Here is a 13,902-nt window from a genome sequence, read left to right as displayed (position 1 = left end):
AACGGAAGTATGACCCATGTTCTATTTGAGTTCTTGTAAAACTTGAAAAAGCTCTTTACTTGAACAATAGCTTGAAAACATATTATCCTGAATTTCTAATTGTTTGTATTTAACAGGATACGTGACATATAATCCCTTTATCTTTGAATAATTAGGATTCTTGTGGCATATAAACTAGGATTCGATCATCACCCTCTAATTGGAATTAATTGACCAAGGAATTGGCAGTTGATGAATTTTAGAGGAGACTAGGAAGGTCTAAGGAATTAGGGTCTAGTCATAAATAGTTTGCCATGAATTAAATCTTGCATAATTAAAATAGTTAATAAGAAAAGTCAATCCAGAAAATAGATAACTCTGAAGCCTTAACTGCCTTCTCCATAATTCCCAACTTAATTACTTGCCATTCTTCAATATTTTTTATATTATTTAATCTCTTTTCTACTGCATCTCAACACCAATTTTTGTTTGTCTAACTAAGCCTATCAAACACTATTGTTGCTTAGTCCATCAATCCTCGTGGGATCGACCCTTACTCACGTAAGGTATTACTTGGTACGACCCGGTGCACTTGCCGGTTAGTAAGTGTGGTTGTAAAATACTGCACCAAGTTTTTGGCGCCATTGCCGGGGATTGACTGTGATTAACAACTACTCATTGTTTGATTGTTTAGATTAGATAATTTTCCTTTTTACTAGTTTTATTTTATTATTATTAATTTTTATTTTTATTTTTATTTTTCATTTTTGTTTATTTTTTATTACAAAAAAAATTTTCATTTGTTCTCTCGTTCACGTCCCTTCCCCCTATCCCCTGTGTTCTTTTATTTCAACTTCTTTCGATTTTCCTTATTTAAATCTCGTCAGTTTTTTTTTCTTTTTAGTTTATTTTATTTTTTTTATTTTTTATTTTCATTTTTTCTTTTCTTCGTTTTACTTTGTTTTTTTTTATTATTCTTATTAATTTTTTTTACTTTTTATATTCTATTAGTTTTATTTTTATCTTTTTATTTTTATTATTTTACATAGATTACCTCACAGGGACTTCTCTGCACTCTGACGTAGAGAGTCCCATTTTTTTCTTGTTTTCTGCTTGTGTATGCGCAGGAACAGAGACAAAGAACATCTCTTAGACTTTGATCCTGAACCTGAAAGAACTTTCAGGCGACGTTTACAACAAGCAAGACTTTGCAAGACTGAAAAATCTACTATGGCAAATAATAACACTAATGCCAATGTGGTAAATCCGAATGGGGATGATCAGCAGAGAAGAGTGCTTGGCTCTTATTCTGCCCCTACTGCGGATCTCTATGGAAAAAGCATTGTGGTGCCTCCTATAACTGCAAACAACTTTGAGTTGAAGCCACAATTGGTCACTCTGGTGCAACAAAACTGCCAGTATCATGGACTTCCTCATGAAGATCCAAATCAATTTATTTCTGATTTTCTGCAGATATGTGATACTGTGAAGACAAATGGAGTAAACCCAGAGGTGTACAAACTCATGCTTTTCCCATTTGATCTGAGGGATAAAGTAAAGCTATGGTTAGATTCCCAACCAAAAGAGAGTTTGAATACTTGGGAAAAGGTTGTTACAGAGTTTCTCACTAAATTTTTTCCACCAAAGAAGCTGACTAAGCTTAGGTTGGAGGTTCAGACCTTCAAGCAGAAGGACGGTGAAACTCTTTATGAAGCTTGGGAGAGATACAAGCTACTGACTAGGCAATGCCCTCCTGACATGTTCTCCAAGTGGACCCAACTGGATATCTTTTATGAAGGCTTAGGAGAGATGTCAAAGATGAGCCTAGACACTTCTGCAGGCGGTTCATTGCACAAGAAGAAGATACCAGAGGAGACTATTGAGCTGATTGAATTGGTTGCAAGCAACCAATATTTATACTCATCTAACAGGAATCCTGTGAACTCTGAGGCCGCTCAGAAGAGAGGCGTGTTGGAAATAGAAGCTGTTAATGCTCTTCTTGCTCAGAACAAGCTTATGTCTCAGCAGATAAATCTACATACTCAACAGATGGGTGGCATGCAAGTCTCAGCTATCAATACTCAAAATCCACCCCAAGATACCTCCTATGACAAGACAGGTAACTTTATGCAAAATGATAATTATGATTATGCTCAACCCTCTTCTGAACAGGTGAATTACATGGGGAGTGGTCCTAGAAATCCCAACAATGATCCATATTCTAAGACATACAATCAGGGATGGAGGAATCACCCAAATTTTGGGTGGAGAGATCAACATCAGAGACCTCAGAACTTCAACAATAGTTCTCAGGGTGGTTTTCAACAGAACAACCATAATAACCACCAATTTCAGTCTGAGCAACAACAACCACCTCAGCAGGCAAATTCTAAATCCCAATAAGATTCTAAATGGGAGATGATGATGAGTTTCATACAAGAAACCAGAGCCTCCATTAGAAACTTGGAGGTACAGATGGGTCAAATGAGCAAGCAATTACCTGAAAGGTCTTCAAATACATTCCCTGGTGATACAGTAGTGAACCCAAGAGAAGATTGCAAGGCCATTCAATTGAGAAGTAGTAAGGTAGCTAGTTCTGAGACTAAGGTCAATGAAGATCTAGTTGAAAAGGAAGCTCTAGAGGAGAAGAAAGAAGAAGTAGAGCACGCCTCTTCTAAACGTGCAGACAACCCATTTCCTGACTCTCTTGACACTTATCCCACCTTGCCAAAGGCCCCTGAATACAAGCCAAAAATGCCATATCCTCAGAGGCTTCAGAAGGCGTCCAAAGAAAAGTAATTCTCTAAATTTTTAGATGTCTTCAAGAAGCTGCAGATCAACATCCCTTTTGCAGAGGCTCTGGAGCAAATGCCTCTCTATGCTAAATTTATGAAAGAGTTGTTGACACACAAGAGGAATTGGAAGGAGCAAGAAACCGTGGTATTAACCAAGGAATGTAGTGCTATTATTCAACACACCCTTCCTAAGAAGATGCCAGACCCAGGGAGCTTTGTCATTCCTTGCACCATTGGAGAAGTCGGCATTCAGAGAGCTTTATGTGATCTTGGAGCTAGCATTAACCTCATGCCACTTTTAGTGATGAAAAAGCTTCAAATTGAGGAGGTAAAACCCACTCGTATTTCTCTTCAACTTGCTGATCTTTCTATTAAATTACCTGTGGGTGTAGTTGAAGATTTACTTGTTAAAGTAGGACCATTTATTTTCCCTGTTGAATTTTGTTATATTAGACATGGAAGAGGAGGTAAAACCCTCTATTATACTTGGTAGACCCTTTTTAGCTACAGGTAGAGCTCTGATTGATGTACAAAAGGGTGAATTAACCCTGAGGGTCAATGAAGAACAGGTGGTCCTAAATATTTTTGAAGCCCTCAAGCACCCCAATGATTTTGAGGGGTGTATGAAAATAGATATTATTGAACCACTTGTTCAAGAAGTACTGGAAGCTGAGGTACTTGATGATGTTCTGGACCCTGATTCTTACTACGAATTAGTTGAAGTTGATGATTCACCACCCCAAAAGGAGCTGATGAACACGCCAATAAAGGAGGAAGCCCCCAAGCTTGAGCTCAAACCCTTACCACCTTCTCTGAAATATATGTTTTTGGGTGAAAATGATTCATATCCAGTGATTATTAGCTCTTCTCTGAAGCCTGAAGAAGAGGAGGCGCTTATTTCAGTGCTTAGGAGCCATAAAACAGCTCTTGGGTGGACCATTAGTGACTTGAAGGGGATTTGTCCAACCAGGTGTATGCACAAGATCCTTCTTGAAGATGATGCTAAACCAGTTGTGCAACCACAAAGGAGACTCAATCCAACTATGAAAGAGGTGGTCCAAAAAGAGGTAATGAAATTATGGGAAGCATGTATTATTTACCCTATTTCTGACAGCCCTTGGGTAAGTCCTGTGCAGGTAGTTCCCAAGAAAGGAGGGATGACAGTGATCAAGAATGAAAAGAATGAGCTTATTCCTACAAGAACAGTCACAGGATGGAGAATGTGCATAGATTACAGGAGGCTCAACACTGCTACAAGGAAGGATCATTTTTCCCTCCCTTTCATTGATCAGATGCTTGAGAGGTTAGTTGGTCATGCTTTTTATTGTTTTCTAGATGGATATTCTGGATATAATCAAATTGCAGTAGACCCTCAAGATCAAGAGAAGACAGCATTCACATGCCCCTTTGGAGTATTTGCTTACAGGAGAATGCCATTTGGTCTTTGCAATGCTCTAGCAACTTTTCATAGGTGTATGCTTTCAATTTTTTCTGAAATGGTTGTAAAATACCTCAATCGTATAAGAGCAATGCGCGCGACCGCGTGCCCCACGCGGCCGCGTCGCTTGCGCCGCCCAGTTTTCTCTCTCTCCCAATCCTAATTCTCTTTTATTCTTTTATCCTTTTATTTTTTTTTTCATTTAAATATTTGTCTCTTCTATTTTCAGTTCTTCTTTGCTTGAGGACAAGCAAACCTTTAAGTTTGGTGTTGACACTGCGCTTATAGGTTTTCTAGTACAAAAGGGAGGCGAATCATCTTCACGGAGGAACACAACCTGAAGAATAAAACGACCGCTAGGATAATTAGGTGGTTGAGTTCCTTTCATTTTTATTCCTTCCCTCTTTTCTATATTATGTTCCGGTTTCCTATTATTTTTCTTTGTTTGTTGTATGATCCTTTATTAGTTAGAATCCTAGGACTAGTTTAGTTTTCATTTAATTGCTTTAATGCTGAAAAGATGTTTCCTGTACCACTCACTGAACTTGAATCTAAAAATAAAAGAAAAAGAAGTGATGTATTGCATGAGAAATTGAGTTAATTTTAAAAATAGTCTGATTTACTTAAATGTGGTGGTATTTTCTGTGATTTTGAATACATGCATGAACAGTGCATAGTTTTTGATAGTGAAGTTTATGAATGTTAAAATTGTTGGCTCTTGAAAGAATGATGAAAAAGAAAAATGTTATTGATAATCTGAAAAATCATAAAATTGATTCTCGAAGCAAGAAAAAGCAGCGAAAACACAAGGCTTGCGAAAAAAAACATTATATAAAAAAAAATAGCAAGCAGAAAAAGCCAATAACCCTTTAAACTAAAAGGCAAAGGGTAAAAAGGATCCAAGGCTTTGAGCATTAATGGATAGGAGGGCCCTAAGGAATAAAATCCTGGCCTAAGCGGCTAAATCAAGCTGTCCCTAACCATGTGCTTGTGGCGTGAAGGTGTCAAGTGAAAAGCTTGAGACTGAATGGTTAAAGTCGTGATCCAAAGCAAAAAGAGTGTGCTTAAGAACTCTGGGCACCTCTAACTGGGGACTCTAGCAAAGCTGAGTCACAATCTGAAAAGGTTCACCCAGTTATGTGTCTGTGGCATTTATGTATCTGGTGGTAATACTGGAAAACAAAATGCTTAGGGTCACAGCCAAGACTCATAAAGTAGCTGTGTTCAAGAATCAACATACTGAACTAGGAGAGTCAATAACACTATCTGAATTCTAAGTTCCTATGGATGCCAATCATTCTGAACTTCAAAGGATAAAGTGAGATGCCAAAACTGTTCAGGATTGCAGTTGTAAACCCCACTATAAGAGAAGACATGGGCTTAATCGAACTCTCATTCTCATGCAAATTCACATCCTAAGCTTATATTAGTTTTGGTTGCTTGAGGACAAGCAACAGTTTAAGTTTAGTGTTGTGATGCGTGAGCATCTTGTCTATCTTTTCCTAGTGAATTTGCATCTAAATTGTTGAATTTAATTAAGAATTAATTATATTTTAGCCATTATGGATGCTATTTTGAGTTTTGTACAATACTGTTTATTTTAGGTAGCATTTGGCGGAATTTGATGGAGTTTCTGCAGAGAAAGAGAAGAAGCCAAGGAGATGACCGGCGAATACCGACGTGGACGCATGGCTCACGCGACCGCGCGGAATGGAGGAAATCGCAATGACGCGATCGCGTGCCTGACGCGATCGCATGGACTGGAATCTGCACAAATGACGCGAATGCGTGGAAGACGCGGACGCGTCACATGCGCCACGTGCAGAAAATGCAGAAAAACGCTAGGGGCGATTTCTGGGCTGTTTTAACTCAATTTTCAGCCCAGAAAACACAGATTAGAAGCTGCAGAATGGACAGAACAAGTGGTCCCCACCCATCAACTGAAGATCTGTTAATTAATTCAAATTTAAATTCAAATCTTAAATTAGGAAAAGATATTATTCTAAGTTTAATTTTAAATATTAGATTTTAAATTTATTATGATTAGTTATAGAAAGAGATCTGATGCCATCAGATTGTAGCTCGGTACATTTTTACCTGAATCCTTATTTTCTCTTTTCCATGAGCAACTAAACCTCCACTGTTAAGGTTAGGAGCTCTGTCTATTGTATGGATTGATAATATTATTTTTCTATTTTAATTCATGTTTTGATTTATATTTCAATAATTATTTTCGTTCTTTATTTTATGAATTTGGGTGGAACGGAAGTATGACCCATGTTCTATTTGAGTTCTTGTAAAACTTGAAAAAGCTCTTTACTTGAACAATAGCTTGAAAACATATTATCCTGAATTTCTAATTGTTTGTATTTAACAGGATACGTGACATATAATCCCTTTATCTTTGAATAATTAGGATTCTTGTGGCATATAAACTAGGATTCGATCATCACCCTCTAATTGGAATTAATTGACCAAGGAATTGGCAGTTGATGAATTTTAGAGGAGACTAGGAAGGTCTAAGGAATTAGGGTCTAGTCATAAATAGTTTGCCATGAATTAAATCTTGCATAATTGAAATAGTTAATAAGAAAAGTCAATCCAGAAAATAGATAACTCTGAAGCCTTAACTGCCTTCTCCATATATTATTCCCAACTTAATTACTTGCCATTCTTCAATATTTTTTATATTGTTTAATCTCTTTTATACTGCATCTCAACACCAATTTTTGTTTGTCTAACTAAGCCTATCAAACACTATTATTGCTTAGTCCATCAATCCTTGTGGGATCGACCCTTACTCACGTAAGGTATTACTTGGTACGACCCGGTGCACTTGTCGGTTAGTAAGTGTGGTTGTAAAATACCGCACCAGGAACTTGAACCAAGCTTTGAAAGCACTGGCCCTTCCTTGTCAACACCATTAGCAACTGTTCTGTTACCATAGTGCCCAAACTCTTCATAATCTAACCAAAACAAAGTGGAAATAAAATATACACCCCACTGAGAACAAAAGAAAATGACATACAGTAGCATATAAGAGACTAATTAATAATATTATTATTGTTATTATTAAAGATTAAAGATACCAACCAAATAATAGGAAGAGAACCAAAAAAAACATGAGAGCCCACAATAATAGGAGATGTGAACATGAAAAAGGGAATAGAAACAAAACAAAGACCTAACAAAACCCCACACTCCAACTTTGAACACCAACAACCATTTATCTTTAGACAAGGGACAAAAGAAACATGCATGGTTGCAAAACAAAAACAAGAAAAGTTCCAAGGGGCAATAAATGATAATAAGCACTATCATCTGCTTGACGGGTTTCTTCTACCTTTGTTCTTCTAGAGGAAATTAGCCTGGAACCCGTTTTTTCTTAGTTTGTAGAAGACTTTTAGTTGAAATGACCCCAAGGGGGGGGGGGGTTTGCATAATCAAAACAGTGTCTGGATTGGGAGCCCTGCAAGTAATATTAAAACAAAAAGCTGACAGTAAGATTCAAATGAATCTTAAATTCATACTTGAGGAATTAAAAAAAGAGTAAAAATTGTGGCAAAAGCAAACTCTGAAAAGGAAACCGTATAGAGGGACAAAGAAGAAAGTATTATCTCTTTTGTTGTAATTGAAGATTCTATACCTGTGATAAGCACAATAGGAAACCATTTTTGTTGTCTGTTTATCATTTTTCTCCGAAATGTGCAACTGCATTTAAGCAGAAAAATTTAGAGAAAAAAAAGTCTCTAAATTATCTATAAGAAAATGCAACATGTCAACTAAACATTAGTCATGATGCATAACACTGAAATCCAAATATTAAGTGGTTAACAACAATTCGCAAATGGAAGCTCGAAATAATAAATAAAAAATAAAAACTAGAGTTGATCCGACCTCCATTCGGTAGCCAGCCCTTGATGCACACATGGCATGGAAATAAGTAGAAGACTTGCAACATTGTGTGCATGAACCATGAATTCGCTTACAAATAACACGAATCTGAAATTCAACAAACACAATTTAAATTAACATAGGCATAAAGAAGGAACAAGAGACGTCAAATGAAAACCATTTAGGAAACCTGTAGTCTACATCTTTTTACAATTACGTTTTCTAAACAAACTGGGTATTGATATCTCACCTTAACAAAAGAACTTGATGGAATACTAAGAATACCCAAAGCAGGCTCCATCTTCTTATCACTAGCAAAAGCCACTTCAGGCCGAAACCAAGCACAAGTGACATGAACCCATAATGTGTCAATATCTGTTGGCTTTAGAGCACCACCTAAGGAACAATAACACATTAACATAGTGAGGATAAAACAACTTTACTAAAGCTTCAAGATACTATAATATAATTTTATAGCAATACATAAAAGAGAGGAGGGAAAAAAACGAGTTCCAGCCTAATCATGCAAATTAAGAGATATGTCAACTTAGAGTAGGGAAAAAAAGATAAGAAGCTTAACTATTTCATTTTTAGCCATTCAAAAAACCACCAATAAGAGGAACTAAAAGATCAGGGAGCAAAGAAATGATGCTTGACATTCAGATAATGCCCATAGGGATTTGATATTCCCTTCTGTTGTTCACTACAAGCTTTATTTTGCATCTATCACATGCTTCATGTACAACATAAGAACATAGTTAGAGAAACTTACCATCTTCAGTTTCCTGAGTTCACCCGGTCCTTATTATTTTATTTCAGTTCACCCAAATAAACAAAAAAATTGCAGACTAAACACATCACTAGAATAAGGAAAAACTAACAAAACAGAACATCTCCCTTTTCACATTTGGATAAGAATGAAACATTAAACCAAATAAAACACCAAAACTGAAAATTTTGAACAATTAAATCAAACCATCAATACCAATAAACAAGAATTAAACAAAATCAAAACCCTAACCGTGAATGCTTGAAGTATCGAAACCCTAACCATCAATACCACGGCGCTGCAAATATTGAACGTGGCTGACAGTCGGTACTGACGGGTGGCGAGGAGGAGGATTGAGGGATGGAAACAGAGGTGCGACGAGTAAAGGAGAGGGAGATGGCAGCACGACGACTTCAGAGAGGGAGACACAATGCGACCGGTGTTGAGCCATGGAGGGACACGGAAGGGGTGCCGACGCAGGGTTATTGGGAGCGAGAGTGACAGCGCCAGCGAAGAACGATCACTGCTCCTGAAGGAGGAGGAGGAGGAGGAGGAGAGGAGGAGGAGGAGGAGGAGAACGACCACTGCTCCTTGGTGTTTAGCCATGAGAGCGACGACGAGTCCACCACCGCTGCTGCTGTCCTGCGTGTTTGCGTGAGAAGGATGGAGAAGGAGACTCGAATGAAGAAAATGAGGGAGAGAGGGAGGCACTGCTGCTGCGCGTGAATTAGGGTTAGGGGGATGGTCGAATGGGTAATAAGAAGCGTGCCAAAAAATAACAAGAAAAAATTAAATCTTTTTGGAACTTTTTGGCCACGCTTTTGAAGCGTGCCAAAAAAGTTACAAGAAACGGCCACGCTTTTAAAACGTCACTATAACAAAACTTTGTTGCCACGCTTTAAAAGCGTGCCTGTTTTCCTCTATGGCTATGCTTTTTAAGCGTGGAAAAAAAAAGCGTGGCCAAATCTCGAATCAATTGCTACTCTCATAAAAGCATGACCGTAGATCTTTTTCGCCATGCTTTTTAAGCGCAGCAAGAAAAAAAGTGGCCAAATCTCTAATCTATTGCCACCCTCTTAAAAGCGTGGTCATTGACCACTTTTGGCCATGCTTTTAAAGCGTGGCAAGAAAAAAGTGTGGCCATAGGCCTTTTTTCTTGTAGTGACAGGGTCGTCAGGCTGAACGGTTTCGTTCTGTTGCTGAGCTTCCTCGTTTTGTGGAGCATCCTCATTTTGAGGAGGTTGTGTTTTGATATTCTGAGGAGTTTCATATATGTGAGTCGGGCCGGAGTGATGCTCCTCATCTTCTTGCTGCTCGCGGCGGCCATTATTATGTTCTACCCGAGTATTAGCCAACTCGGCCATTTGATTTTTCAGTCGCTAATTTTCCTCCGTCATGCGTTGGTTGGCTTCGGCCATGCGTTGATTCATTTGTTGCAACTCCGTTACCATTCGAAGAAGTTCGGATGGGGTAAGGGGAGGTGCATTAGCCATTTGCAAATGCGAAAATTCTGAGACCGATGAATTATGAGTGATTTTATGTATTCGGCCCACGGTGGGCGCCAATTTGTTCTTGAGTGGGTATCTGAACTTGAGTTCGGCTACTGAGGGCCTCGTCCAAGCTATGATCTCAGGCTGGCCGAGCTTCTCGTCTCAGAGTATTCCACGTCGTCAGTGATGCGAGAAAAAATGGGAGAGTGTACCTGCAAAAGGCACTCCAATGCTTAAGTCAGTATAGTGAGTTTTTCTTTTTTCATGTCCTTGAAAGATACAATGTCTTACCTTTTATAGTCAAACTTAGCTGTTACAATTTTTGTCATTATTCTCATTAAATGACGTTATATTTAAGTTCAGGGCCAGTTTATAATGTTCGAAGCGATTCTGTAATGCCCCGGCCGAGTTATAGCAGATAAAGCCGATTTTGTAACGTTTCGGCCGAGTTATAACATATAAAGCCAATTTATACTTATTGTAACGGCCGTATCAATAATATTATGAATTTTTAATTTATTTATATTTTAAATTAGGAGGTTGAAAGAAAATTATTAAAGATCTCTCACAATAAGTAGAGATGTCAACAGAGCGAGGGAGAGCGAAATTGTCCCATGCTGAAACTCCAAACTTCTTTCCGTCTTCGTCCCGATTCTTCCCGTTGAGGAAGATTGTACTGAATCTCCATTTTTTATTTTTCCACAGTTTTCATGACATTTTCTTTTGATTTACACTTTGCAAACCATAATTTGTTCTAATAACAAATCAAGAAACAACTTTTGTTCGCTACTTCTGTCCAAACCATAGTTTGATAAACAATAAAAGAAAAATCATGATTAATGTTACTCAAATATGCTAAAATAAGTTTAGAAATACTCAATTATATTTTTACCCTTTAAACCATAGTATGAGCTTTCTCAACATCAAACCAGACACAAGATGAAGCCACCACGAACCTAAGTATACTCAAATTATCACCCTACCCTAATCTCCCACAACATGAACTAATAATAGTGCTTACAGCATCTACTAATACCATAATCTCCCACAACAAGAACTCACCGATTTCCCAAAACAAGAAGCTCTGCCTTAGCAATTTATCTGCTCAACCCTTGCAAGATAAGTAACTTAATAAAAAGTAGTACATTTTCTGTCTTGCATAAAGAGCACTCCAACAAGGATCCAACCAAAACTAGCCCCAATGTCAATGTCAGAATACAAAATACACATGAATATAAGTTAAATAATAGTAACTAATTTGGCGCATTGTATTTTTGAACTGTATAACTGCTACTCTAGCAGACAACAATACTGCCATTAAAAAATAAAGAAAAAATGATACCAAAACTTCATTAATTGAGATCATAAAACTTGTCAAGTTGCAATAATTGCCATCTACATATATGTATATGAATAGTGGTATAAGAAGAAAATTACCAATTACCTAAAATGAAAGAAGCTACAAGTTCAACTAATTAATCAGAACAAAACCTCCGAGACAATCCAGAACCCTATGCTCACAAACGCGAACCGGCCGGACCGCCGGCGAGGAACGAGAGCAATCCGGCATTGCGAGGCTCCAGGTCATCAAGGAAAAGATCCTCCGGTACACGGAACGCGCCGTGCAAGCACACGACGGCTAAACCAACGGTGAGGGAGGAGATCAAGAGAGCACCGACACTGGTGACGAAGACGACAAAGACGGTGAGGACGACGAGGGCGGCGACGGTCTCCCGGTCGGAGAAGCTACGGCCGAAGAGGAGGAGTGGCTGGTCAGAGGGGCGGAATAGGTAGAGGATGGACCACGCGGCGAGGAGAGAGAGAAGCACGAGGAGAGAGAAAGGGTGAGTGACGAGTGAGAGAGCAAGTGCGAGTGCGATTAGGGTTACGTAGTTGACGCGGAAGTAGGAAGCGTTCTTGCGGATCCGGGAGTATGCGTCGGAGAGGGATTCGGGTCGGGCAAATGAGCTCCGATCGAGGAGCTCCGACCAGGGGCGGCGGTCGGAAAAGCCTTGGCGGAGGGAGGAGCTGAGGCGGGGGATGAAGGCGCGGAATGCGAATGTGGCGATCGGGGGAGTGGCTGGGGCAGTGTGGGCGTGTGGAGTGGAGATTGGGAGAGGAGGCGATTCGGCCATTGGAGGCTTGTGAATCTCCGAATGGCGCGTGAGGTGGTTTGGCACAGTGTTGGAGAAATGGGGAGGGCAGTGGAGAGTGAAGAACGACGAATTATTATTGATGTTGTGATGAAGGGCGTGTTTCGTGGTGTCCAGGGACGATGATTCGGGAAAGTTGCATGGTATTGTCAAGAGGGTTATTCATGAAGAACTACTTTTGGTTATTACTATACAGTATTAATATTTAAAATAAAATGTACATAATTTAATTTTGATGGTAGATTAAAAATCTTCTATACATTATTTAATCTAACTATATAGTTTTTATCAGCAAAAATAATTTCTTTTACACGTATATTGTATGAATAATTATTTAAAAGAATAAATTTAATTAAATAAATATATGAGTAAGAGTATATCTAAAAAAATTATTCAGAATCCAAAATTATACATAATATAAAGTATTATATAAATAAATTATGTATAAAATACAATGTTATCATTTTGTAAAGACGTGTGCTGCTAGGATTTTATGTGCACGAGAGTGAGTATGTCCTACAAAGATTTTGTGTGCGTGAAAGTGAATACGAATCCTAGTATATAAAAACTCAGTTTCGTAAATTGGAAGGTAAAAAAATAGAATGGGTGATACATAATGTCAGATTGTGAAAAGAAAGAATCTGAAAGACCCAAATCCGTATCAAGATATGGATGAGAAATTGGTGTTTCTAAAGGAAGAAGATATAAAGGAAGGTATGGACGACTGTTCACGGAGCTTAATCGGATGTAAAATGACGAACAGAGGATTTGACATGGGTACATTCGAGGGAGCGTTTACTGCAATCTAGAATCACTTTTCGAAGGGTTTCGAATCAAAACACATGGAGACAGTATCTACTAATTTTTCTTTGCAAAGGAGGTTGATTTGATCAGGGTAAAAACTGGCTTTTTCTAGCTCTTTAAACAATTTCTGATACACCTCAGAAGGTGGAGGGCTGATGTAAGGATTGATCAGGAAGATTTTTCAAGGACTGCCAAAGAATTGATCACATTTCTGGACTTTACTATGAGTTTGTGTGTTTTTCTGTAATTTCAGGTATTTTCTAGTTGAAATTGAGGGACCTGAGCAAAAATCTTATTCAGAGGCTGAAAAAGGACTGATGCTGTTGGATTTTGACCTCCCTGCACTCGAAGTGGATTTTCTGGAGCTACAGAAGCCCAATTGGTGCGCTCTCAATTGCGTTGGAAAGTAGACATCCTGAGTTTTCCAGTAATATATAATAGTCCATACTTTGCCCGAGATTTGATAACGCAAACTGGCGTTTAAACGCCAACTTTCTACCCTATTCTGGCGTTAAATGCCAGAACTGGCATAAAAGCTGGAGTTAAATGCCCAAACTGGCACCAGAGCTGGCATTTAACT

At 38.4% G+C, this 13,902-nt stretch overlaps 1 non-coding gene and 1 pseudogene across 2 annotated transcripts; both read right to left on the bottom strand.

Annotated features, from left to right (window-relative positions):
- Positions 1-1,635: 1,635 nt before the first annotated feature.
- On the bottom strand, positions 1,636-1,739 carry LOC148579485 (small nucleolar RNA R71). The gene has a single exon (XR_015896523.1). It is a non-coding gene; the product is annotated as a small nucleolar RNA R71 (small nucleolar RNA).
- Positions 1,740-11,882: 10,143 nt separating this feature from the next.
- LOC107621986 (PRA1 family protein B3 pseudogene) lies at positions 11,883-12,633 on the bottom strand (annotated as a pseudogene). Its single transcript, XR_015908558.1, has one exon. The product of XR_015908558.1 is annotated as a PRA1 family protein B3 pseudogene (transcript).
- Between the last annotated feature and the right edge of the window lie 1,269 nt (positions 12,634-13,902).

This window comes from Arachis ipaensis, chromosome B10, assembly GCF_059453495.1.
Source record: "Arachis ipaensis isolate K30076 ecotype BB chromosome B10, ASM5945349v1, whole genome shotgun sequence".
Taxonomy (NCBI): domain Eukaryota; kingdom Viridiplantae; phylum Streptophyta; class Magnoliopsida; order Fabales; family Fabaceae; genus Arachis; species Arachis ipaensis.
Note: the sequence above shows the minus strand (reverse complement) of the source record. Positions and strands in the feature narration are given on the sequence as shown.